Raw genomic sequence first — 27,945 nt, 5'->3', positions numbered from 1 at the left:
CAGTGTGTAATCTATGATAAGTGACTAATCTGTTATGGAACAGCTGTTTCCTTCCAGATCTCTAGTATCAAATGTTTATATGTATCCCCAACTTCAATCCCCACCAGGCTATTCTCCCCTTGGGTTTTCCCCCCGCCGCTTCTCCTTTTACCTTGTATATCCCAAGGCTTTTACTGTTTTCCTTGTAAAACTATTCTCGGGGAACGTTTCCTAATCATCTGATCTTTGAATCCCCATGACCACAGGATGAAAAGATAGAAATTACTCAGGCGGGGAATGAGAATAAGCCATTTTCACTGGATATTCATGTTTCTTTTCTCAGGACAAACTTCCTTGACTCAGTAGGGTCAACATGTGAAGTGGTTATTGGGAGCACTTAAAAGTTTTGCATCACATTTAAAAGAAATATCAAAAGTTAATATGCTGTAAAGAAAACTGGCTGCATTTCTGGAAATCCTGGCAGTCCTTGGCTTATGACCATTGGTTTCGTGATTGTTTGTACAAGTTGACAGGACAATGTGCTAGACACAGAAGTCCTCTCCAGAGCAGACCTGCTGATGAAAGCCCAGACTCGCGAGGCAGGCCATGTTGCAAGGATGCCAGACCACCGCATTCCCAAACAGCTCCTCTATGGTGAGCTGTCTCAAGGAAAGCGATCGCAGGGGGGACAAAGGAAATGATGCAAAGACATGTTGAAAGCCTCCCTCAAGTCCCTGGGTATCGACACCACCTCCTGGGAAACCCTGGCAAAAGATCGATCGACATAGCACACCTTGATCCACCAAGGCTGCCAGACGTCTGAGGACAGAAGAACAACCGAAGCACAAGAGAAGCGAGTACTTTGCAAAGCCAGAGCTGCAAATGCGGCAACCATGGTGCCCACACATGTCTGCCCGACATGTGGCAGAACATTTTGCGCCCATATAGGCCTTACCAGCCACCTGCGGACTCACCGTGGACAGCCCCACAACCTGTTAGATGTCAAGGTCCTCTTCGAACACGATGGACGGAAATCAAAATGGCACTGAAAATGTGACTTATGACCAGTTTCCATACTTATGATCATTGCAGCATCCCTGTGGTCATGTGATCAAAATTTGGACACTCAGAACTGGCATATATTTATGACAGTTTCGCCATCCTAATGGCTTACACTATTATTTTTTCAGAACTGGCTGTTATGAGGAATCATAGAGTTGATTGTTAGCTTAGATCGCCCACTCCCTCTCTGTGGAAAATCTAATTTAACCGAAAGGCACATAGAGGCAGAATTACGGCCACCATTGATCCATGAGGGGTTTCCTTGTTCAGTTACCCCCTCACCCCAGGGGTCGATGCTCACCTCTTTTTCTTAGCTGCGGGAGCCAGTGTTGTCTGGCCAACATGACTGTACATCAAGGAGCATGGTACTTGTACCTCCTTAGCAGGGTTGGGTTCCTGCCAGTTCTAACCTCTTCTATAGAAGAGTTTCCACAAATCTACCGTGCCATTTAGAACCAATTCCAGCTCCCTCCCCCAGCCCATCCGCACCACACTTGCCCCGCCCACCGCTCACAGATTGGCTGGTTCACCAATCACTCCACCTGCCTCTAAGAGTCCTATCTAAACCTTAAAGTCTTAAATCTGTCAAGTTTGAACACCCCTGGGTTTTTTTTCTAAAGGGTTAGGGGTGCAAGGGTCTTGTAACTTGACAGCTTTAAGACTTGCACACTTCAATGCCAGAGTTCCTGAGCCAACATGACTGGAGGAGGAATTCTGGGAGTTGAAGTCCACAAGTCTTAAAGCTGTCAAGTTTGAAACACCCCTGGAGTTTTTTTTTTCTAAAGGGTTAGAGGTGCGAGGGTCTTGTAACTTGACAGCTTTAAGACTTGCGTGCTTCAAATGCCAGAGTTTCTGAGCCAACATTTTGGTTGCTAAGCAAGAGCGTTTTTATGTGAGTTTCACCACATTTTACAAGTTGGCCACGCCCACCCAGTCACATGGCTGGCAAGCCACTCCCACCCAGTCACATGGCTGGCAAGCCACTCCCACCCAATCACATGGCTGGCAAGCCACTCCCACCCATTTACATGGCTGGCAAGCCACTCCCACCCATTTACATGGCTGGCAAGCCACTCCCACAAAGCAGGCCACAGCTACAGAAGAGGTTCTAAAAAATTTTGAAACCCACCACTGCTCCTTAGGGTCATGTGATCACCATCTGCAACATTTGCAGCCAGCTTCTGAAAAGCAAAGTCCATGGGGGAAGCCACATTCACTTAACGACTGCATGATTCACCTAACAACAGTGTCAAAAAAGTCATTCAATGAGGCACACTTAACAACTGTCTTGCTTAGCAACGGAAACATTAGACTCAATGGTGGCCGTAACTCTGCCTCTACGTGCCTTTACGTTTCCTCAGTTAAATTATATTTTTCCACAGAGAGGGAGTGGGCGATCTAAGCTAACACCCAACTCTATGATTCCTCATAATAGCCAGTTCTGAAAAATCAATAGTGTAAGCCGTAGGCACGGTTACATCCCAATTACCAATCCCTTGTCATAATGTTTCCTGATGAGCTCACTCGGAAAGCAAAACAGATGGGGAGATGAATTTGTGTTGTCAACTATCCGAGAGAAGCCAAGGGAATCTCTTCGCCCTCCTCTTCGGAGTTGCTGGGAAAAAGACAAGGTCAGCTGGTGCGAAGCCATGAATGGTTAATGGAGCATCTGGTTGCTGACGGCTATATCCACAGCCGGTACACCAACGCCGTATCAATAATTTAATCCTCATTCATACGAGACAGTCTGGCACCATTCCTATATGGGTCACAGCTGCTTGGCTACTTAAGAAATCCAGGTTTTATGATACCGAGGTCTGGATGTTGCTCTGTCGGATGCTGTAACTGTGGCTCTGTTAGTCTTGAACGCTGGGCACTATCTAACACAATGGAATTCAATGGTGAAAAGAGTAAGGTTCTACATTTAGGCAAGAAAAACGAAATGCACAGGTACAGGGTAGGTGGTACTTTGCTCCATAGCAATAACTGTGAAAGGGATCTTGGAGTCTTAGTGGACAACCATTTAAATAGGAGCCAGCACTGTGCAGCAGCTGCCAAAAAAGCCAACACAGTTCTAGGCTACATAAACAGAGGGATAGAATCAAGATCACGTAAAGTGTTAATACCACTTTATAATGCCTTGGTAAGGCCACACTTGGAATACGGCATTCAGTTTTGGTCGCCACAATATAAAAAAAATGTGGAGAGTCTAGAAAGAGTGCAGAGAAGAGCAACAAAGATGATTAGGGGACTGGAGGCTAAAACACATGAAGAAGGGTTGCAGGAACTGGGTAGGTCTAGTTTAATAGAAAGAAGGACTAGGGGAGACATGATAGTAGTCTTCCAATATTTCAGGGGTTGCCACAAAGAAGAGGGAGTCAAACTATTCTCCAAAGCACCTGAGGGCAGAACAAGAAGCAATGGGTGAAAACTAATCAAGGAGAGAAGCAACCTAGAACTAAAGAGAAATTTCCTGACAGTGAGAACAATTAATCAGTGGAACGACTTGCTTCCAGAAGTTGTGAATGCTCCAACACTGGAAGTTTTTAAGAAGATGTTGGATAACCATTTCTCTGAAGTGGCCTAGGGTTTCCTGCCTAAGCAGGGGATTGGACTAGAAGACCTTGTAAGGAGGTCGCAAATGATTGTCATTTGCGACCTCCTGACAAGCAAAATCAACAAGGAAGCCAGATTCACTTAACGACAATGGTGAGGAAGATCTAAAATGGGGCAAAACTCTCTTAACAACTGTTTTACTTAGCAACAGAATTTTGGACTCAATTGTTATTGAGGACATGCCATATCATACCATACCATACCATACCATACCATACCATACCATACCATACCATACAGAGGTGGGTTTCAATTTATTTTAATACCAGTTCGCTCATGCGTGCTTGAACGCTTGTGTGATACTTTTGCACATGCGCAGAAGTGTCCAAGTGGGTGGGTGGAGCCTCCCACTGCTATCACTTCTGGTTCACCTGATCCAGGCAATTTCCTTCATTATGTCTTCCCTTGGGTTGAATTAAAGTCAAGGGGAGGACTTTAGATCCCCAGAGCGAGATCAGGAGATTTTGAGCTTCTTTCTCTCTTCCCTCCCTCCCTCCCTCCCTCCCTCCCTCCCTCCCTCCCTCCCTCTCTTCCTTCTTCCCCCCTCTGTCTCTGGAGATATGGGATATTTATGCTGCTTGAGCTCCTAAAATAAAGGCTAGAGATAAGTCTTATAAATAATCACAGATGTGATGCTGCAGGCAGAAGAGCAACAAACTCTCCAATATGTAAGATCTCCAGCTTTAGAGCAAGTAGAATCTACATGGGAAGAGACGGCTTATGAATCAGTTGTAGGAGGGGGTAGAAGCTATTCTGCTTGTCGTGCACAATGCTTTCTTTAGGAAGGCGCAGTGTTTAGAATGCGGTGTTGCCGGCAAACTCTGCCCACTGCCAGGAGTTCGATCCTGATGACGGCTCCAGATTCACTCAGCCGTCCATCCTTGGGAGGTCGGTAAAACGAGAACCCAGATTGTGGGGGGTAATATGCAAATCCATTGTAAACCACCCAGAGAGCGCTGTAGAGCACTATGGGGCAATATATAAACCTAAATGCTTTTGCTATTGCTATTTTTCAAACTGAAAGTTGCTTTTTGAAAGAACAGGATGCCCAGGAAAGATTTCGCCTGGCCCTGAGTGGGACTGACTTTTTCCTCCTTTTGACTTTTCTACTTGGCACAGACAGCTGCTTTTTTTTTACTCATCGGCTCCGTGTTCTACAGACCCTATAGGGGGAGAGCCATGGTTAGCAAAAGAAAAATCAGGAGGAATTTGATAGCACCTCTTTTTTTTTTGATTAGCCTATTTTATTAAAAGCCATAAGCGTTTGTGAACTGCAGCTCAATTCATCGGATGCGTACAGTGTCTAGACTGGTATAAATTTAAATCATATATCAGTCTAGCCACTCCACGGATCCATTGAGGTGGGCTGCAGCTCACAAAAGCTTATGCCTTTTAATAAAATTAATTAGTGAGAAATGTGCTACCAGAGTACTTCAAATTCCGTTCCTTTCTATAACAGCGTCTTCTTGGGCTTCCCTTTTTTGAACATAAGAGAATCCTAGAGAGGAATAGAAAGAAAGAAAGAAAGAAAGAAAGAAAGAAAGAAAGAAAGAAAGAAAGAAAGAAAGAAAGAAAGAAAGAGTGAATATCTTGTTTTAGGGTCAAGGAGCTTTACCCTATGTTTATCCACACATTCTCCCTGCCCCCACTTCTAGAGGTTTCTGCAAAGAAAGTAAAATCAACAAGATGGAGACAGATAGTACATCTCAAGATAAGCTCTGGAGACTAAATCACACAATGAATGGTTGAAGGAGCTGGGTATGTCTAATCTATCAAAGAGAAGGTTAGGGGGGACATGATAGCAGTCTTCAAGTACTTGAGGGGCTGCACAGAGAAAAGGGGATTGACTTATTTTCTGTAGATCAAATTTGTATTGTTTTTCCCCCTCTATCCCATCTTACAATCATCAGATTAACATTGATGTGTCATCATACCTGTATATATCAGTCTTATATCGCTTCTATATTTATATACATTCAGCGGCAATTCTATACATTTCTCTATTGTTTCTCGGCTTAATGTTAACTTGTCCATTTCTGCGCAGTCTAGAATTTTCATCTGGGGGAATATTACTTTGTTTCCAACATTGGGCAAACATTATTCTGGCTGTAGTCAACAGGTGTATTAGTATGTGTTTAATTTTCTTTCTATATTCCCCCTTGTTTATTCCCAGCAGAAAGAGTTCCCGTTGATATTCTATTTGTTCCTCTATAATTTGTTGTATCCATTTCCAAATTTTAATCCAATACTTTTGGATTGACTTATTTTCTAAAGAACCTGAGGGCAGGACAAGATGACATGGGTGGAAGCTTGTTAAGGAGTGACCCAAACCAGAAGTAAGGAGAAATTTTCTGACAGAGACTAATCGCTGGAATAGCTTGCTTTCCAGTATTGTGGGTACTCAATCACTAGAGATTTTCAAAAATAGACTGGGCATCCATTGACTAGGATAGTATAAGGCAGGGCTATTAAACTGGTGGCCCACAGGCTGTATACATCACACGCAAGCCGTGTCCACCCCAGCTCCACAAAGGCAACAAACGTCACAATATGTCATAATTTGGCCCATGACGCGATCGAGTTTGATAGCCATTGTATAAGGTCTCCTGCCTTGAGCAGGTTGGACTAGAAGATAGAACAGAAGAGAATTACAGAGTTGGAAGGGACCTTGGAGGTCTTCTAGTCCAACCCCCTGCCTAGGCAGGAAACCCTACACCACTTCAGACAAATGGTTATCCAATGTCTTCTTAAAAACTTCCAGTGTTGGAGCATTCACAACTTCTGGAGGCAAGTTGTCCCACTGATTAATTGTTCTAACTGTCAGGAAATTAGTTCTAGGTTGCTTCTCTCCTTGATTAGTTTTCACACATTGCTTCTTGTCCTTAAGGTGCTTTGGAGAATAGCTTGACTCCCTCTTCTTTGTGGCAGCCTCTGAGATACTGGAAGACTGCTATCATGTCACCCCTAGTCCTTCTTTTCACGAAACTAGACATACCCAGTTCCTGCAACCGTTCTTCATATGTTTTAGTCTCCAGTCCCCTAATCATCTTTGTTGCTCTTCTCTGCACTCTTTCTAGAGTCTCCACATCTTTTCTACATCGTGGTGACCAAAACTGAATGCAGTATTCCAAGTGTGGCCTTACCAAGGCCTTATAAAGTGGTACTAACACTTCATGTGATCTTGATTCTATCCCTCTGTTTATGTAGCCTAGAACTGTGTTGGCTTTTTTGGGAGCTGCTGCACACTGCTGACTCATATTTCAATGGTTGTCCACTAGGACTCCAAGATCCCTCTCACAGTTACTACTATTAAGCAAGGTAAGACCTCTGAGATCCCTTCCAGTCCTATGATACTATTAATGAATGAGAATATTTGTAGCTCAGGGTTGACATGAGGGGTCCTTGGTGCTCTCTGAGCTTGCTTGGTTTCTTGCAGATGTTTTATTATCCAAACTAGGTAACATCATCAGCACTGCACAATGTCTACAAAAAAACAAGCAAGCTCAGAGTATGCCAAGGACCCCTATACTATGTTCTATGCTTTGGACCAATTCTGTAGTCTTAGTTTTCTTCCCAAGTACTTGCCAAAGCAATAGCAATAGCACTCATACTTATATACCACTTCATAGTGCTTTACAGCCCTCTCTAAGCGGTTTACAGAGTCAGCCTATTGCCCCCAACAATCTGGGTCCTCATTTTATCCACCTCGGAAGGATGGAAGGCTGAGTCAACCTTGAGCCTGGTGAGATTCGATCCGCCAAACTGCAGGCAGCCGGTGATCAGCAGAAGTAGCCTGCAGTACTGCACTCTAACCAGTGCACCACCATGGCTCAAAGGACCTACAATATTGCCAATGATTGGGCCAATGTCATCCAGCCAGCTTTCTTGCCTAAGATGGGACTAGAACTGATCTTCTACTGGTTTCTAGGTAACCACCTTGACCACTAGATCAAACTGGCTTTCTTAAATTATGTATTTTTTTCCTTGTTGCTTTGGTAATGGATCTGTCCTATCTTGGTCAAGGTTATCTTTCTTACTTTTTATAGGCTTGGCTGGAGAGCTGGGTTTGATGCCAACCTGAACATATTTGGGGGTAGCATTTTGTGTGTGGTTTGAAGAATGATCTAAGTGTAGCTTCCATGATATGCTGCTTATTATGGAAATAATTTAGAGTGTTCTTTCTGACACGTGACTGCTTTTTCATGCTCAGCATGAAGACTTATGTAAACATTTGCACAAGCAAAGCTGGATGCAAATTTCCAGAGAATCCTCAACCACAAGGTCAATTATGCAGCTGAGCCAAAGAGAGACAGAATGCTTTTCATGAAAATAAACAAAAAATATTTAATTTTTCAAAACATAACAAATAAAACTATGGTTCAGGATTCATTGTTCATCTCTCTCTTTCTCTTAATGTCTCTAATCCAGCGGTGGTATTCAGCAGGTTCTGACCAGTTCTGGGGAACCAGTAGCGGAAATTCTGAGTAGTTTGGAGAACTGGTAAATACCATCTCTGACTGGCCCCGCCCCCCATCTATTCTCTGCCTCCCGAGTTCCTGCTGATCAGGAGGAAATTGAGATTTTGCAGTATCCTTCCCCTGCCAAGCCCATCAAGTCATGCCACGCCCACCAAGCCATGCCACGCCCACCAAACCACACCCACAGAACTGGTAGTAAATTTTTATAAAAATCCCTCCACTGCTCTAATCTCGTTAGGAATGGGTTAGGTAGAATTATGACATCATCACTTTCACTACGTATTTCCCAATAGGTTCAGCTAATGTCACAGCAGGCCGCAGCTTCTTGTTGAGATTGGCCAATCTTGAAAAAGCTGGAGAAATAAGATTTCGTCAGTGCTTGGATGGGGATCAGTAGAAAATCCTAAAGCTGTAGACTAGACTGAGAAGTTGAAAGAAGGATCAGTGGCAAATTTCGTCAATGCTGTTGCTGAGAAAACAATATTACCTGTCCAGGAAATCACCAGGAAGCATGTTTCATTCAACAGAGGCCTTAAGTGCTTAGGGTAACTATTTGTCTGCAAATTTACTATCCTGTCCTTCTCCGTCAACTCTGAAATACAGATCTATCAACTCCCACCAATAATGATAGGGCAAGCCACTAGAATATAAACGGAGAGCAAATCCCACTAACATTGATGATGTTACCCAGTTTGGTAACAAAATGTCTGCAAAAAAACAACCAAGCTCAGAGAGCGCTAAGGACCACTCATTTCAACTCTGAACTACAAATAGTCTCCTTTATTAGAACTGGAAAGGTAGCATATAATGCCCAAGAGTGTCATTACTTATGAATATGAAGAGATCCATGAAGAGTGGACAGAGAATGCCTCACTGTGATCTCCCATAGACTCATCTCTTTCCCCACTCCTTCAATAAAGATGTCTCTGGGATTAAGTTACAACGTATGGGTGACCAGAAATCAGATGGCAGCAAGATTTCTGCACCTGATTGCTACCAATTTGAAATTATTTAATTATCCTATCTTTATTACTTTATAAGTAGCTTGAGGGAACAAGCATTCTTAATACTCATTCTTCCTCCTATTTTCCTCACAGCAAGAACCCCATGATGTGGGTGGGCTGAACAGAGGGAGTGACTGGCCCAAAGTTAGCCAGCTGGCTTTCATGCCAAAGGTGGTACTAGAACTTACTGTCTCCTGGTGATTGGAGCAATGTCACTCAGCTAGCTTTCATGCCTAAAGTGGGACTAGAACTCACTGTCTCCTGGAGATTGGCCCAAAGTCACCCAGCTGGCTTTCATGCCAAAGGTGGTACTAGAACTCACTGTCTCCTGGAGATTGGCCCAAAGTCACCCAGATGGCTTTCATGCCTAAAGTGGGACTAGAACTCACTGTCTCCTGGAGATTGGCCCAAAGTCACCCAGCTGGCTTTCATGCCTAAAGTGGGATTAGAACTCACTGTCTCCTGGTGATTGGCCCAAAGTCACCCAGCTGGCTTTCATGCCAAAGGTGGTACTAGAACTCACTGTCGCCTGGTGATTGGCCCAAAGTCACTCAGCTGGCTTTCATGCCTAAGGTGGGACTAGAACTCACTGTCTCCTGGTGGTTGGCCCAAAGTCACCCAGCTGGCTTTCATGCCTAAAGTGGGATTAGAACTCACTGTCTCCTGGAGATTGGCCCAAAGTCACCCAGCTGGCTTTCATGCCAAAGGTGGGACTAGAACTCACTGTCTCCTGGAGATTGGCCCAAAGTCACCCAGCTGGCTTTCATGCCAAAGGTGGGACTAGAACTCACTGTCTCCTGGTGATTGGCCCAAAGTCACCCAGCTGGCTTTCATGCCTAAGGTGGGACTAGAACTCACTGTCTCCTGGTGATTGGCCCAAAGTCACCCAGCTGGCTTTCATGCCTAAAGTGGGATTAGAACTCACTGTCTCCTGGAGATTGGCCCAAAGTCACCCAGCTGGCTTTCATGCCAAAGGTGGGACTAGAACTCACTGTCTCCTGGTGATTGGCCCAAAGTCACTCAGCTGGCTTTCATGCCTAAAGTGGGACTAGAACTCACTGTCTCCTGGAGATTGGCCCAAAGTCACCCAGCTGCTTTCATGCCAAAGACAGGACTAGAATTCACACTCTCCTAGTTTCTAGGCAAGTACCTTAGCCATTCCCACCCTCTCTCCTTCTTCTTGTCCCTTTCCTTTGTTAAAGATGCAATTTTTTGTTTCAGGTTTTACGTTATTAACCCAATAATTCACCAAGCTGGTAGACAGCTTTAAAATGGGAAATAATAATAACATTCTACCTGCACAAAAGTCCCAGCTGCAGAAATGAAGATTTTACCAGTTCTGTTTTGTGATTGTGTGTGTGTGTGTTCATTAGGGTACGGAGTTTTCAGAATTCTGCTCACCTCTTTCTTTAATACCCCAATTGGCAATTAGAAGGACTTGATGAGATATAACAGTTTATAGACCTCAAGAGTATTGAAAAGTGCTTTGGGGACACTTGGCAATCTTAATCTCCGTTAAACAGAACCAACCGATAGTTTCATTAGGCAGTTATGGGGCAGTGACAAATACCCCTTAGCAGAATTTACTATTCAGGAGATGGGAGAATGGTTTTAACTAGCTAAAAGAAAATGAACCATTTCTTCTAGAAAAGGGGGCCTGGAGGACTTTATATGCGAAGGGGCCTTAATGAGATTCACAATACTGTGAATATTCTTCCTTTGTACCAATTGTGACTACAAAAATAGAAGGCTGCTCCATGGTTTTAGGCTGAACTATCATTTTTTAGAATGCCAGGACAATAGCTGAACGGTTATTAAGCGGTCGGCAAAACGTGATGAATAAAAATCTGGGTAGGTCGGGAGATTAAGGATGTTTTATCTATTAAACTGCAGCAAAGAAATGACTTTATTAGGCTGAAGCTTTTGAATTTTTCAAATTCACTTATTGGCCAAGAGCGAGGAGGGTGTGTGGCTAGGAAAAAAAAATATTTGATTGCAGTCAAAAATTGTATGCCTTAGCTATGAAAGGCAGCTGGGTAACCTTGGGGCTGGTCACACTCGTTCAGCCCATCTCACAGGGTTGACGTTATGGGGAGAATAGGAGGGGAAAGGTATGTTGGATATGTTCACTGCAGAGATGGGTTCCTATTGGTTTGGACCAGTTCAGCCAAATAGGTAGTAACTTGGTGGCTGGGTTGCTGGAACCAGCAGAGACCCAGGCCTGCCACGCCCCTGAACCAGTTCACCTACGGCGCCACCATCTTGATTTTCTGTTCTGCGCATGCGCAGAACAATTTTCATTGCAGAAATGTATTTTTCTCCCTTTTAAACATTTTGCGCATGCGCAGACATTTTTAGATGCAAATGCACAACATGCGCAGAGCCAGCGGTAATACCGGCAGCGACCCACCCCTGGGTCACTTGCCTTGAGTTATTTGTAAAAATAAAAAAAAAATACATAATGAGGGGCTCTTGCTGCTGAGCTTGATTGCAGGTGTTTCATTACCTAAACTAGGTAACATCATCGGTGCTAGGAGGCAGAGGAGGAGGAGGAAGAGGAGGATTGTGAGGTCCTTTCTGAGGTTGGGTGTTTTCTTGCAGATGTTTCATTACCCAAACTAGGTAACATCATCAGTGTTAGAAGGAGGAGGAGGAGGAGGAGGAGGAGGAGGAGGAGGAGGAGGAGGAGGAGGAGGAGGAAGATTGTGAAGTCCTGTGGTAGCCTGCCAGTGGCCAGCAAAGCTGGTAGCAGAGTTGGACAGTGAGGAGGTTGGGGAGGAGCATGGGCCAGTTCTGGAGGCTGGGGAAGGCTCGGATGAGGGCTTTACGTTGGAGGCAGAGATGGGACCGAGGCCGTCTGACAGTGATCAGGTACCTACGAGCTAGACAGCAGTGAGGCAGAGGAACAGCTAGAGCCTGTTCCCAGTATGCACATGCTCAGAGCTGCCAGAAGAAAACAACAACTCATAAATCAGGGTCGACCTGGGAGTAAAGTCACAGGTAGAAGGTGATTGGCCCTTCCCATAGGAAATAAACGAGAAGAGAAAGGGGAGTGGGCTTTTGCAGGAAACAATTCGTCTGTTTGGTCGTTAGATTCGTTTCAGGAGTGTGAGGATCTGTCCCTGAACCTCAGAGACTCTGTGCCCAGTCTTTCCTTGCACAGCAATTCATTTGGAAAATATGTACATGGCGGCTTTCCAAGATAGATAAGGTCTGTGGTCATAATTACTCCTTTGAAAGACTGTTTGGCAGGTCTTGCTGAATGTGAATGAGAGGAATTCACAGTCGTTTAATAAAAGGGGTTTTGTCAGGACAAAGACTCTGCCTCATGTTTTTTGGGGTAAGCCTAGGTCAGAATAGGTCCTTGGTGCTTTCTGAGCTTGGATTTTTTTCTTGCAAACATTTCATTACCCAAACACTACTACTAGTAAGAGCAGGGTTTGCTCTCAGTTTATATGGGGCTAGAATATAAACTGAGAGTGAACCCCATTCCTTACTAGCACTGATGCTAGTAAGCATGCTGGTGTGGGTAATGAAACATCTCCAAGAAAGCAACCAAGCCCAGAGAGCACCAAGGACCTCTCACTTCCACCTTGAGCTACAAACATTCTCCTTTATTGATAAATACATAAACAAACTCCTTGAAGCTGGGGGAATCCTCAAATGCAGATATGGATCTTGGAGTGATCTCTGCATATACAGCAGTGTCTACAGGTCTCCCTCTCTTTAGCATTTTTTGCTGAATGTGAGATGCCTTTAGAAACATTTCCATTAAATGCATCATGTTCAGATCGAAGCAACTGTAGACATCCCTTAGGTTTCATGTTGGGTTAATCCAGTTTGGTTCCACTTGGGCCGGTGTTAATCAGAATGGAAGAATGGGCTTGACACCCAGAAGATGGATCCCACCAGATGGTCTGAGGCTCCAAACGTGAATTATTTCAGAGGTCGCTGAAATACAGAAACAGGAAAGCGGTGTTTGGGTTCCCTGCATATCTGGAAACATAACATCCAGCTGTTGTCTGAGATTGATCTTTAGCCTTAGCCAAAACACACAGATTTCATTTAAAGGTGGGAGCAAGAAGTAAGGAGGAACTCAGCAGTTTTGGTATTAACAAAGCTGGAAACAACTGAAGATGTTGTACAAAGAAATGAAACAACGAAGCTATTGAGAAGATCACTATCATTCTTACAGTAGGATAAGAAGAATATCCAGAGAGAGAGAGAGAGAGAGAGAGAGCGCCAAAAAATGTAAAGATGGTGGCTGGGCATGCAGGATTAACACTGTGGTGATTTTCCCGGCTACCCATGAAAGAGACTGGACACAAGGATTGTCCTTGGGATGAGTAGCCCCGGGCAAAGCCCGGCACACCCTATTTATTCAAATACACAAGAAAGTCTAAAGCACCAAAAGATAATTAGTTACACGTAAAAGTACACATAAGGAGTTAATTATCACCATTCAAAGAATCAAGGTTCCTTACAGACAATCCACATATCCTGTCAGACATGAGTACGTGACCAAGAGCACAGCCAATTCAATCCCACAAACACTCCATCCCCCTTTTTCATGTCTTGTACACATGGAAAAAGAGGCCGAGATTTGATTGCATAGACCCAGCAATCACCCTGTTTTTTCCCCTTTTTTGACCTTGTCCGTGGATACCGCTGCCTGTTTGCGAGTGTGTATTCACAAAGTGGAAAAGTGAGAGTCCTTCTCAGTTGTACCTGGAATAAAAGAAGATGGATAGGACAACCCCAATGGATAATACCGACTGCTCAAGAAAAATTATTTCCAGGCTTCACAAATTCCTCTTTCTTTAACTCAGATTTTTATGAGAAAAACCCTAAACCACCACTACCACCACCACTATTACTACCACTACTTCCTCCTCCTCCTCCTCCTCCTCCTCCTCCTCCTCCTCCTCCTCCTCCTTCTCCCCCTCCTCCTCCTCCTGCTCCTCCTCCTCCTTCTCCCCCTCCTCCTCCTCCTCCTCCCACATCCACCTTCTCCCCCCTCCTTCTCCCCTCCTCCTCCTCTCCTCCTCCTCCTTCTCTTCTTCCTCCTCCTCCTCTTTCTTCTCCTCCCCCCTCCTCCTCCACTTCCTCCTTCTCCTTCTCCTCTCCCTCCCACTTCTCCTCCCCTCCTCCTCTCCTCCTCTTCCTCCTCTTCTCCTCCTCCTCCCCCTCTCCCTCCCCCTCCTCCTTTTTAAATTGCATATAACAGTGAAATAAAATAATAGCAAAAGTTCCTTCCCCTGTCACTCAATCCCTTTTTTTCAGGAGAAGAGGAGCTGATTAATCAAGTGGCAACGTGGTGGTGAAGAGGAAGGAATAAAACTGCCAATCTTATGAGGAAGCCAGGCATTAGCATTTGAAGGGACTTTCGCTGAATGAGAATTTGTGACCAAGGAACTTCATGGATGAATTGAGGCTGTGGAGGTGAATTTCGTAAAATAATGTAATGTTAGTTTAAGCATCCTCATGATACAAATCAAGGAGAACGTTTGTAGCTCAGGGTTAAAATGAAGGGTCCTGGGTGCTCTCTGACCTTGGCTGTTTTCTTGCAGATCTTCCATTATCCGTACTAGGCAACACCATCAGTAAGAGTAAAGAGTGGGGTTTGCTCTCAGTTTATATTCTAGTGGCTTGTCCTGTCAGTGTTGGTAGGAAAAGTCTGGGAGGTTCTTTGGTTAGGCTGCCCAAGGCTGAACTACATTATTATCAAGACACCTATCAAATTGAAGGTCTTATTTGTTTATTATTATTATTATGTTAGCAGTGTTCCAATATCTCAGGGGTTGCCACAAAGAAGAGGGAGTCAAGCTATTCTCCAAGGCACCTGAGGGCAGGACAAGAAGCAATGGGTGGAAACTAATCAAGGAGAGAAGCAACTTAGAACTGAGGAGAAACTTCCTGACAGTTAGAACAATTAATCAGTGGAACAGAAGTTGCCTCCAGAAGTTGTGAATGCCCCAACACTGGAAGTCTTTAAGAAGATGTTGGATAGCCATTTGTCTAGAACGGTATAGGGTTTCCTGCCTAGGCAGGGGGTTGGCCTAGAAGTCCTCCAAGGTCCCTTCCAACTCTGTTATTCTATTCTATTTCCTGCTTTTACTATTTTTTATAAACAACTCAAAGTAGCAAATACTATCTAATACTCCTTCATATTTTCCCCAGATTGAGGGCAAAAGAAGAAGGGGACGGCAGAGAATGAGGTGCCTGGATCGAGTTACTGAATGAGTAGGCGTGAGGTTAAATTGACTCCAGGGGATAATAGAGGACAGGAAGTCCTGTCCATGGGGTCGCAATGGACATGACCTTCTAACTAACTAACAACAACAACAACATTTTCCCCACAACAACAACCCTATGAGGTGGGTTGGATTGAAAGAGTGTTACTGGCCCAAGGTCACCCAGATGACTTTCATGTCTAAGGCGAGATTGGAATTCACAGCCTCCTTTTGGTTGGCTCAAATTCACCAGCCATTTTCATGCCTAAACTGGGACTAGAACTCACAGTCTCCTGACAATTGGGCCAAGATCACCAGCTGACTTTCATGTCTTAGGCAGGATTAGAATTCACAGTCTTCTGGTGATTGGTCCATGGTCACCAGGTTGGCTTTCATATCTAAGGTGGGACTAGAACTCACAGTCTCCTGTTGATTGGCCCAAAACCATCCAGCTGTCTTTCAGGTCTAAGACTGGACTAGAACTCCCAGTCTTCTAGTTTCTAGCTTGGCCCCTTAACCACTAGATCAAACTAGCTTTATAAGGTTCTTATAAATGAAACTCCTTTGACTTTGAACAGCTATTTCGTTACCGTCTCGTTCTTCCGTTGTCTTCCTTGCATCTTTTTTTTTTAAATATTGAAAGGCATATTTTAATATCATAAACCACAGACTTCAGGATCAGCTAAGCTAAAGAGAAAACCACGCCGTTTCATTCCAGATCTTTTCTATCTATCAATTTGTTACAACACAGTAAATACAATCGATCTACTCAGTTGTTCCGCCTGAGAGGTGGGCAAGTCAATTGAGAATCTTTTTCTGATGTCGCCATGATTGGAAGATTAATTTAATAATCCAGCTTGTTATCTTTCTCCCTTTCCTTATACAAAGGAAAGCTTAACTTCCCTAATTGAAATCCATCCGTGGACCGAGCTTTCTGCGGATGCAGGACTTGGGCTATAATTGTTTGTTCGGTGGAGAAATTAATCTTCTCAGAGCAAGACAAACCTAATTACTATTGCTGGGACTGCGGCTGCTCACACGCTCAGCTGGAGGCAAGCGTGTCACTCAATCCAATTGAAAGAGCCAGTTTGGTCTAGTGGTTAAGGCAGCAGGCTAGAAAGTGGGAGATTGTGAGTTCTAGTCCCGTTTTGGGCATGAAAGCTGACTGGAGACCATGGAGACTTTAAGTTCTAGCTCCGCCTTAGGAAAGACAGCTGGCTGGATGACCATGGGCCAATCACCAGGAGACTTTAAGTTCTAGCCCCGCCTTAGGAAAGACAGCTGGCTGGGTGACCATGGGCCAATCACCAGGAGACTTTAAGTTCTAGCCCTGCCTTAGGAAAGACAGCTGGCTGGGTGACCATGGGCCAATCACCAGGAGACTTTAAGTTCTAGCCCCGCCTTAAGGCAAGACAGCTGGCTGGGTGACCATGGGCCAATCACCAGGAGACTTTAAGTTCTAGCCCCGCCTTAGGCAAGACAGCTGGCTGGGTGACGTTGGGCCAATCACCAGGAGACTTTAAGTTCTAGCCCCGCCTTAGGCAAGACAGCTGGCTGGGTGACGTTGGGCCAATCACCAGGAGACTTTAAGTTGTAGCCTCACCTTAGGAAAGACAGCTGGCTGGTGACGTTGGGCCAATCACCAGGAGACTGTGATTTCTAGTCCCACCTTAGGCGTGAAAGACAGCTGGGTGGGCCAGTCTTTTACTTTCAGCCCAACTCACCTCACAGGGTTGTTGTTGTGAGGAAAATAGTAGAAGGAAGGTGTGACAGTCAGAAAGAAAGATTAAGATAAGAAAGAAAATGTAAGATAAAGGGGCAGAAAGATATTTTAAAAAGCAAAGGAAAACAAAAAATTATGCAAAGAATGACTTCTGATTTCTTCTTCCAGTGATGAGAAATACTTACATCCAACTCTTCGTTCAAGAGTGCCCATTTCCCACCCAAAAGAGAAAGATAAATCTTAATTATTTTTAGGAAATATCAAATCCATCTGACAAACTTTTTTTTTTTGCATCTGCTGAAAAACATCCCTAAAAGGCTTCCAATAACTTTCTTCAACAACTTTTCTCTCAGAACAAGCTGTTAGTTTAGCCATTGTTGCTTTTACTAACATTTTTCTACTGTAGGTACTGCAGGATCTTTTCTGTGCCGAGCATATCACAGTTATGCTGCTTTTATTATATGCGAAACTAAAATACCATCCAATTTCTCCTGTTAAGGCTTTATCCATAAGCCCTAATAGAAAATAGAAATAGGTCTGAGTTATATATTAATTTTCAAAACTTTTTGAATTGCATTGTTAATTCCAATCCAATATTGCTTATCTTTTTTTTGCAAGTCCACCAAAGGCCATAAAAGGTTCCTATTTGAGTTTTTACATTTCTGGCAACAATCTGGAGAGCTCTCATACATTTTAATCATTGCTTCTGGTCTGGTCCAGATTGGGCTGGGTGGGCATAGCCATGGTGGGCATGGCCTACTTAGCTTCCTGCACCATGGCAGGGGGGGGGGTTAGGGTTAGGGTTCCTTTGAGCCTCTGGGAGGGTGAAAATGGTCTCCCCCAAGTTCCGGCTTGGTATTTGGGAGGGGAAGTTTAAGTACAGGAGAGATTGTAAAAAGGGAGTTTTGTTCTCACCGTCTACTGTGCATGCTGGAGACTAGTGCTTGGTGTTGGTCAAGGCCAACCGTCCTGCATACCAACCTGATGATGCTCCTTGAAGATGAAACCCACATGACACCTGAGGGATTTGCAGATTGGACAGTGGGATGAGGGTTACCGGGGGGAGGGGGTTTTACACATATTGATATGCGTGATTTTGCGTGCTTTTGCCTCAGACCTTGCCTTGCTTAGCTGCTATCTTTTCATAACCAGTAAAAGTACTCTTAATTCTGCAAAATGGAGTTAAGTGGTTTCTTTCTTGGTTGCTGAGGGAGGCTGGCTTGACACGGAGGCCCTTTGGAGGCTGGAAATGGGCCCGTTTCTGGACTTCTGGAACTTCTGGGAGGCCTGTTTTTTGCTCTCCCAGAGCCTCTGTGAAGGCTCTGCACTTACCTGGCATCCAAAATGGGCTGCGTTGAGACTCCTGGGAGGGGCAAAGCAGGGTGGGCGCCGTCAGCCAGTCCTTGGAACTACCGGTTCGATGAACCAGATGTAAAATTAACATCCGGTTCGCCCAAACCTGTTCGAACCGGCTGAATCCCACCCCTGCTCAACATCCACTAGATAGGAGCATGGTGCCACCTGTTGTAAACAGGTTTTCCAGCAACCTGTTCGATCTCCAGGCAGTGGCCTCATATGGATTCGTTCCCCAATATTCAATTCTGGCAAGTCTCTGGCTGATTGGTGATATCTTGCCTTGAAGGCTTGTCTCTTAAGCCGTAATTTTTTTGGGACACCTTGTAAAACAGCGGGCTCAAGCAACTTATTTGCCACTGGTAAGGAGGTCACACATCTTAGTGGATTGTGAGACTCCAACAGATTGAATGACCTGACCAGTCCCCATGGTGTTGTTACTTAGCATGCTTTTCTATTAGCTTTATCCGAGTGGCTCAAAAACATTGTTGATAGCTTTTCTGAATATTTTCATGGATAATGTCGTATTGAAAATATAGCCAGCTCTGGATTGAAAGAGTTTATTAGTTGAACTTTGCTGAGTATCTCCCAATGTGGAAAAAAAAAATCAAATTCTATGTTTTGCATTTAGTTACTAAATGGGAAGCAATCTTCTCAAGTAGCTGAAAATCTTAGCAGCCTAAGGGTGGAACACAATTATTGTGAGTGAGAACAAGATATAACTACTTCAAATAAAGCGACTCTAAAAGTTACAGGATGAGAAATTCAGCAGCTACTGACCAAGCTTGCAAAGCACTGAGCTCAAAACAAATCACTACACACAAATTGCTGTAGTTTTCCAGCAACTCGGTCAACCTTTTGATTTTACCAATGGATGCCAACAATCATGTTTCCTCCAATTCTTTCCCAATTGACTATTTTTTTTTTAAAAAAGCAAAGAACTGGCTGAGTTTGGCTGAGAAAAAGCCAATTGAAAAGCTTAGCAAAGTTGTTAGAAAAGGCTTACCGTTCACAGTTTTCCCTTGAGAGCAAGAAGGGAAAATTCCACAGTAATCCATATTACAGAAAATGCTTCAACAGGCGTAATGCTGATTATTGCCACCTGCTCTGTCTTGTCTCTGTTAGATGACTCCTGGGATGAGAGAGCTTATGGGGATTATCAAAAACAATATCAGTTTTACTGTTCTCTCCAGATGCCCCTTGGTGATGGTCTGTGGAGAATGGGATCTCAGCAGAAAAGTTCTGGGATGTTAACATGGCATTATACTGTAGATTTTTCAGAACTGTAGGCATCTTGCTGCTCTCTGAGCTTCGTTGTTTTCTTGCAGACATTTCATTACCCAGTGGTACAAAAGAGTGAGGTTAGCACTCTGTTTATATACTAGTGGCTTTCCCTGTTGGTGTTAGTGGGAGTCTTCTTGGCAGTTCTTGGACTAGGCCAACGATGGCAAACCTTTTTCGTTCCCGCGTGCCGACCTGTGTGCCAAAAATGGCATGCAAACCATCCCACAAGGAATGTGTGGCCTCGTTGGCCTTCTCCTGTGCAGGAGTGCCAAAACCTGGAAGAGCAGTGTTCCATCATGCACCACTTTCCGGTTTCCAGCATGGGCCCGACAAACAGTTGGCTGTCACACATGCCTGCAATGGAAACCCAGAAGTTTGGGTGCCAGTGTGCTCATGGGCACTAGAATGTTGCTCTTCCAGATTTCGGCAGTTTCGCGTGTGCAAAGGCCAGCTGGCTGGCGCACATGTGTGCACAGGAAAACAGAAGAGGAGCCAGTGAGGCTGCGCACTCCTCGCGGGATGGTTTTGCATGCCATTTCCAGCACGCATCCCATAGGTTCGCCACCACTGCACTAGGCCGTTGTTTACAGCTTGTATGTCTGAGTTGGTAGTTCCTTGATTGAGGAATTGTTTACTTCTCGATCAACACTGAGCTGGATAAAGAACCTGAAAAACAGATTGGAACTTTGATGTGCCGACCAGCTGCAAGAATCCTCAATACGCACAAAAATGGAAGGACAACTTTGATCCCCGCAAGGGACGAATGGCTGCAAAAGTTGATGGAGTTAGCAGAGATGCTTTAATTAAAGAGAAGAATACAATTAATTTTGTTCCTACTTGGAAACCACTTCTGGGATTTGTACCTGAGATGGAAAAAAATGGAAACTTCGATTTTGGGTTTTGCTAATTTGTTGTTAGTTCATTTGTTGTTATAAAAATAGTTAGTATATTTTATTATATAAAAGTTAAAAGTTGAGCTTATGTGTTATTACCATATTCTACTTTACCAAAAAGAGTTGGAAGTCAATGCTTTCCTTTTTCTTTTCTCCTTTATCCTACACTTTTCCCTCTTCCCCTTTTCCTCCCTTATTCTCCCATTATTTTCATTTTTCTTTGTAGTTCTCGGAACTTGGAATAGCAATAGCACTTAGACTTATATATCGCTTCACGGTGCTTTCCAGCCCTCTCTAAGGGGTTTACAGAGTCAGCATACAGTCCCCGACAATTTGGGTCCTCATTTTACCAAGCTCGGAAGGATAGAAGGCTGAGTCGACCTTGAGTCTGATGAGATTTGAACTGCCAAATTGCAGTCAGCAGAAGTAGCCTGCAGTACTGCAGTACTGCACTCTAACCACTGCACCAGTGGTGGGTTTCTACCGGATCGCACCGGATCGCGCAATCCCGTTGGTCAATGAACCCAGAAGTAAGTTCTTGCCCCGTCCCTGTCACGGGATGGCACTTGCCTGCGCTCCACCAGCTTGGGCGCGACTGGAGATGCTTCTCTTCTCAGAAATGTCTTCAGTGGAGTGGTGGCAACCTGCGTCCCTTTCAGGAGCTCCAGTGAGGAAACTTCTCCGGTTGCGCCCGAGCTGGTGGAGCGCAGGCAAGCGCTGTCCCGTTGCAAATGAGATAGTGAGTGAGGTGAATCACATGGTTGCTCAGATCACATGGGCGCAGCCTGAGAAGACATTTCTGAGAAGAGAAACTTCTCTGGTCGGGCTGTGCCCGTGTGATCTGAGCAACCACGTGATTCACCTCACTCATTGTCTCCCTGGCGACGTGACAGCGCTTGCCTGCGCTCCACCAGCTCGGGTGTGACCGGAGAAGTTTCCTCACTGGAGCTCCTGAAAGGGACGCAGGCTGAGCCTGCCAGGCTGCCACCGCTCCACTGAAGACATTTCTGAGAAGAGAAACTTCTCTGGTTGCGCCTGAGCTGGTGAAGAGCTAGAAGGGGGAGGGGGGGGGGGAAGGAGCAGAAAAGACAAAAAGGAGAATGAAAGGGAGAAAGAGGAGGTGGGGGATAGGGGATCCCTGCTGCTTTCTGAGCTTGGTGGTTTTCTTACAGACATTTCATTACCAAACTAGGTAACATCATCAGTGCTAGAAGGGAGTGGGGTTGTGGGGAAAGGAGGAGGAGGAGAAGTTGAAGGACAAAAAGGAAAAAGATAAGGAGGGAGAGGACTGTGGGGTCCTTTGGTGTTCTCTGAACTTGGCCGGCAAGCCACTCCCACCCAGTCACATGGCCGGCAAGCCACTCCCACAAAGGAGGCCACACCCACAGAGTAGGTTCCAAAAAATTTTGAAACCCACTGCTGCACTGCACCACTGTGGCTCAAGAATAAGTTAGAATAACTTTATTGTCACTTTGAATGTACACTGATTGGCATACTTTAAAATGAAATTTTGTTGTATGCCGCTCTTAAAAGGGTCTCCACCTCTAATATAAACATAAACATGACAAGATAAATAAATAAATACAAAATTGTGCATATGCCCACATATATTATATGACACGGAGAAGCAACACAGTATAGTTCTGATGTATACATGTACACCAAGGGTGGCTTCTGACTTCTGTTATTGCTGGCTCCCTCAGAGATGTACTTCGGGTGTGCAAAAAACAAGATGGCGGTGCTTATGGCGCTGCCAATAGAACCAGTTTGGGCATGTGGCCATCTGAGTTACTACCTACTTGGCCAAACTGGTCCGAACCAGTAGGAACCCACCTCTGATGTACACGGTGAGAGAAACTAATATTGCGAGTTTACCAGACAGATGGTATAGGGAACAAAGCTCTTACAGCATCAGGTGGTCCTACTAGAAATAATTTGAAACCTCCTCCCAGAGGGGAGTAACAGAAACAGACTGTGAAGTCCGTGCGTGGGGTGTCTAACAATGCTTTGAGCTCTTCTGTATTTTATATTTTGATAAACTAATTAAAAAATGAGTATCCTAATTCTGAGTTACACATGTTCCCTTCGATCTTTCAGAATGGTTATATGGTTTTTTTCGTAGACACTCTTTACACTTGGAAAAGTCTGGTTGAAAACCATTCGTAATGGACGACTGATTAGTAGTACCAGTGGTGGGTTTCAAATTTTTTAGAACCTCTTCTGTAGGTGTGGCCTGCTTTGTGGGAGTGGCTTGCCAGCCATGTGACTGGGTGGGTGTGGCCAACTTGTAAAATGTGGTGAAACTCACTTAACAATGCTTTTGCTTAGCAACCAAAATGTTGGCCCAGAAACTCTGGCATTTGAAGCAAGCAAGTCTTAAAACTGTCAAGTTACAAGACCCTTGCACCCCTAAACCTTTAGAAAAAACCCCCCCAGGGGTGTTCAAACTTGACAGCTTTAAGACTTGTGGACTTCAACTCCCAGAATTCCTCCTCCAGTCATGTTGGCTCAGGAACTCTGGCATTGAAATGTGCAAGTCTTAAAGCTGTCAAGTTACAAGACCCTTGCACCCCTAACCCTTTAGAAAAAACCCCAGGGGTGTTCAAACTTGACAGCTTTAACACTTGTGGACTTTAGCTCCCAGAATTCCTCCTCTCGCTCTTCATCTTGATGATGTGCGGACGGGTGGGTGGGTGGAGGGAGCTGGAACTGGTTCTAAATTGCACTGTAGATTGGTGGAACCTCTTCTATAGAAGAGGTTAGAACTGGCAGGAACCCACCCCTGAGTAGTACCAATCTTTTAAGTGGATGGGAATACTTGAAAACAGATGTGCAGTCAATGTGCAGTTAATGAGTATTCTTGTGCCATTGTTTTGATCTCTATCCACTGGAACTCATTTACTGTACTTTGTGGGTTATTATAACATTCAGTGGTCAAGTACTCAATTTTGCATTTCCAGAAACTGAATTTTCCCCCAAATTTCTCATAAGCCCAAATCCCAGTCTTTAGAAACCAAAATAGTTGGCCTTTGTGGCTTCAGATGACATGATTGACCAAACAGCTTGGTTAACTCTATACAAGGGTATGTTAGCCAATTTAACATTTTGGCTAGTATCACAGCCTGCAAAATGAGGTGGTTTATGCTTTTCCATAGCCTCGTGATTTTTAAACTGCGGTTGCACCAAAGGCTGCATTTGGTTATCAAATTCACTTACTGTTCTGGCTTAGCACAATATCTTTAGCCATACATTAACTCATCACTAAAAAATAGCCAAACTATATTAATAACTACCCAAGGTTAAAACTAATTATGTTAGCATATTGACTAAAGCAACAATCACTGTTGCTTTAATTTAATGGTTTAGCAAGTTAAGTGTCTACTATTGGTACCTAAAATGATAATTACAAAAAAACCCACAAATGTTAAAATTGTGAAAAAGATGTTGGGACATTAGTTATTTGCATGATGAATATGAGCCGGAGGTATGATGTAGTTGCAAGAAAGACACATACAATTTTAGGCTGCATCTCCACAAGCATAAACAAGAAAAGTAACAGTTCCATTTTATTCTGGTAAGATGATCTCCTTCCCTACAAAGACTATTCCTGGGTAGCATACTTTAAGAAATATTCAAGAAATGTGAAAACATTCAGAAAGGGCCAAGAGGATGATCAGAGAACCAGAAACTAAATAAAATGAATTTGGGTATGTTTACCCGCGGGCGGGCGGGCGGGCGGGCGGCCTGCCTGCCTGCCTGCCTACCTAGCAGGGGTGGGTTCCTGCCAATTCTAACCTCTTCTATAGAAGAGGTTCCACAAATCTACAGTGATGTTTAAAACAGGTTCCAGCTCCATCCCACCACCCGTCCGCACATCATCAAGATTAAGAGCGAGAGGAGGAATTCTGGGAGTTGAAGTCCACAAGTCTTAAAGCTGTCAAGTTTGAACACCCCTGGGGTTTTTTTTCTAAAGGGTTAGGGGTGTCTTGTAACTTGACAGCTTTAAGACTTGTGTGCTTCAATGCAAAAGTTTCGGAGCCAACATGACTGGTAGAGGAATTCTGGGAGTTAAAGTCATTCTGGCAAGCCACTCCCACCCAGTCACATGGCTGGCAAGCCACTCCTACCCGGTCACATGGCCAGCAAGTCACTCCCACAAAGCAGGCCACACCTACAGAAGAGGTTCTAAAAAAATTTGAAACCCACCACTGCTATCTACCTACTTACCTATCTATCTATCTATCTGGCTGTGTGTGTGTGTGTGTGTGTGTGTGTGTATTCCAGCATAACTGTGGAACGCCTCGAGCAATTTCAACCAAACTTGGTACACAGATGACTTACACTCTAGAAACAAATACTGTGGGGGTAAGACATCCCTAATATCCCTCGGGGTATGTGTTCTATTTAGATACAGCCTGTTGTGCCTTCAAATGGCTTCTACTGTACTGCCGTAAAATGGCTTCTACTGTACAGCACAGTTGCCATGGTAATGGCTTCACAGTACTCCACCAGAGGGCTCCCTCTGGTAAGGGGAAAATCCAACAAAAGAAATTACGTTTGGTCCCCATTTTCCCCCTATAAATAAATACCCGGGCAATGCCGGGTTATCAGCTAATGATAACTAAATGGTGATATGGCATTACTAATCAGATACATAAAAGGATTCATATCAGGGGTGAGTTGCTGCTGGCGTTGCTGCCTGTTCACTGCGCGTGCGTGCGCAGTTGACTGAAAAACAGGTTGGCAGCACCAACCAGGGAACAGGTTCGGGGGTGTGGCCAGCCTGCCGTCCCTACCAGTTCGGCGACCCAGTCCCAATTTCCACTACCGGTTCGCCTGAACTGGTGCGAACAGGTAGCAACCCACCTTGGATTTATATAGCAGAAAGCCAAGAGAGGCCACAGGACGAATTACAGGGAGGTTTTAACTGAATCTGGGGGAAAAATGTCACAACAAAAAGATTCATTTAATATTTATCCAGAGAAAACCCGTTTGGTATTTCCAAGTGGAGGCTGGGCAGCCACCTGTCTAGATTTAATTTGGAATTTTTGCACCATGCAGGAACTTCGGCTTCCTTGTCAGATGAAACTTGTGAACCTCCTCTTAATCTAATTCTGGGCATCACTTATTCCAAACAGGTCTCCTTGCCGAATGTGCGTGCAGTGGACAAGCCCAACTGGTTTCGTTTGGCGATAAAAATAGCCCCACAGAGTGACAGCCAGCCTTTCACTCATAATCCATCAAAAGGACACTTTTTGCTCCCAGACAGAAAGGGGAAAAGTGCTGGAAATGAGAGAGAAATTGCAACCTTTTGCAGAGTCCCTTCCAAAACAAACAATCAATCAATCAAACAAACAAACCCCCAAACACCCGATCTTTGCTGTAGATATAATTACCCTATTGAAGCATATCAGAATCAGAGATGAACCAGCCAAGCATTATTTTTTGCATTAGTCAAAACATTAAATAAATATAATTTAGGAGGGGTGGGTGTGGTAGACTAAAAAGAAGATTATGGGGAAAGTGCATAAATGCATAGAAATAACACCTGTATTGATTAGTCCTTTTCAATGCCAGTTGATAAAAGCATTAGAGCTGAAAGAATCAGGTGTTTATGAGCATATAAATTTGACAGAGGCTATGTTTTTATTATTCTGTTTTCATATTTACCCAGTTATTAGATGAGAGAATGGTGGTGTGGATACACAGACCCTCTTCTTTCTAAGTTGTGGCAGGAAATATGTTGCGTATGGAGAGTCTCAGTCATCCAGACCAGGGGTGGTATTCACTTACTTTCCCTACCGCTTTGCAAACGTGAGCATGCGTGCGTGCTTGCATCGCTAGCACGCACCCCATGCATGCATGCACTCAGCCTTCTGCGCATGTGCTTTGATCTTGCATGCAGCTTGAATGCATGCACGCATCTTGAAAGCATGTGTAAATAGGGCATCATAGAAGTGGGGTGGGTGGGTAGGCCCACCCGCGATTTCCCTACTGATTGAATAGCTGAATACCACCTCTGATCCAGGTAATGAATGTCCCAAGGGTGCTTTCCATAAAAGGCAGCTGGGCTTTGTTTCTCCTTAAAGATGTTTTGCTTCTCCCCCAAGAAGCTTTCTCAGCTCATGAACAGAACAGTTCAGAACTGAAGAAGCTTCTTGGATGAGAAGTGAAATGTCTTCCAAGGAAAAACAAAGTCCAGTTGCCTTTTGAAAGAAAGAGCCTTTGGGGCAGGAAACACATTACCCCTGATTGCTTTGATTAGTGATGGCCAACTGGTGGGAACATAACAAGGGTAAGAAAAACCTTGCTCAAAAGATGAACGTCTTCCCAGCCTACAAACGCCAAGGTTTGTAAATCAAAATTGAAAACAAAATGTGTAGCCTTGAACAGGGGTGGGATTGAAAATTTTTAGCAACCGGTTCTCTGCCCGCTTTTTGGGTGGGTGTGGCCATGCCAGACATGGCCTACTCAGCCTCCTTACCACCATGGGAAAGTTTTCACTCTCCCCAGGGTCCGGAGGCTTTCCTTCAGCTTCTGGGAGGGCAAAAATGGCCTCCTCCAGAGGGTGGAAACGGGCCCGTTTCCAGCCTCTGGAGCCCAGGGGAGGCCCATTTTTTGCCCTGCCCAGGCTCTGGAGGTTTTCTTTGAGCCTCCGGGAGGGAGAAAATGGCCTCCTCTGGACTCCAGAGGCTGGAAATGGGCACATTTCAAGACTTCCAGAACTTCCGGGAGGCCCGTTTTTCAACCTCCCAGGAGTCTCTGCATGGGTCCTGCACTTACCTGGCCCTGAAACTGGGCTGCGTGGAGACTCCTGGGAGGGGTGGAATGGGAGTGGGCTGGACCAGGCAATCTCCACTCAGGTGAACCAGTCTGAGCCAGTTGAATACCGCCTCTGTTTAAAATGCAGTGAAATCAAGTGAAGAAGATCTGGCTTCAGAAAGGAGAGCCTTGCATGGCTTATCTAGAACTTCCTGGATGTCATTCATCACCGTCCACTACATTAGCATTGTTGAATTCTAAGCAGAAGTGATGGGAGGTATTCCCACTAATTGCCACTTGTGGAGAGATAATTATATTCTGTGTCTCAGATAATGTGCTCTGGCATTTGCAACTAGCTAAGCAGAGCCCGTATGACCTTTCCTGTTTTCAATTCAGGGTTGAGCTGCATAGAGAAACTAAGAATAATTGAGCCATGGCAAAGATGAAGGGAGGACCTCAACAGCAATTCGTTGGGCTATGGAAAACCGTAAAGCAGTAAACTCTTCGGGTAGTAGAAGATGACCACATCCAGATTTGAAACCCAACATTAAGAAAACT

The 27,945-nt window shown here is 44.5% G+C and overlaps 1 long non-coding RNA gene across 1 annotated transcript in view; it reads left to right on the top strand.

Annotated features, from left to right (window-relative positions):
* Positions 1 to 4,333: 4,333 nt before the first annotated feature.
* LOC309390495 overlaps positions 4,334 to 27,945 on the top strand; it is a 30,303-nt gene continuing 6,691 nt past the window's right edge. Inside the window, exons 1-2 of the long non-coding RNA XR_014175143.1 lie at positions 4,334 to 4,545; positions 14,423 to 14,581. This is a non-coding gene — a long non-coding RNA (uncharacterized lncRNA). The remainder of the gene's footprint in view (positions 4,546 to 14,422; positions 14,582 to 27,945) is intronic.

Source organism: Natrix helvetica, assembly GCF_964273705.1.
Source record: "Natrix helvetica genome assembly, chromosome: 4".
Taxonomy (NCBI): domain Eukaryota; kingdom Metazoa; phylum Chordata; class Lepidosauria; order Squamata; family Natricidae; genus Natrix; species Natrix helvetica.
The sequence above is the reverse complement of the archived record's forward strand: the minus strand, read 5'-3'. Positions and strand labels throughout refer to the sequence as shown.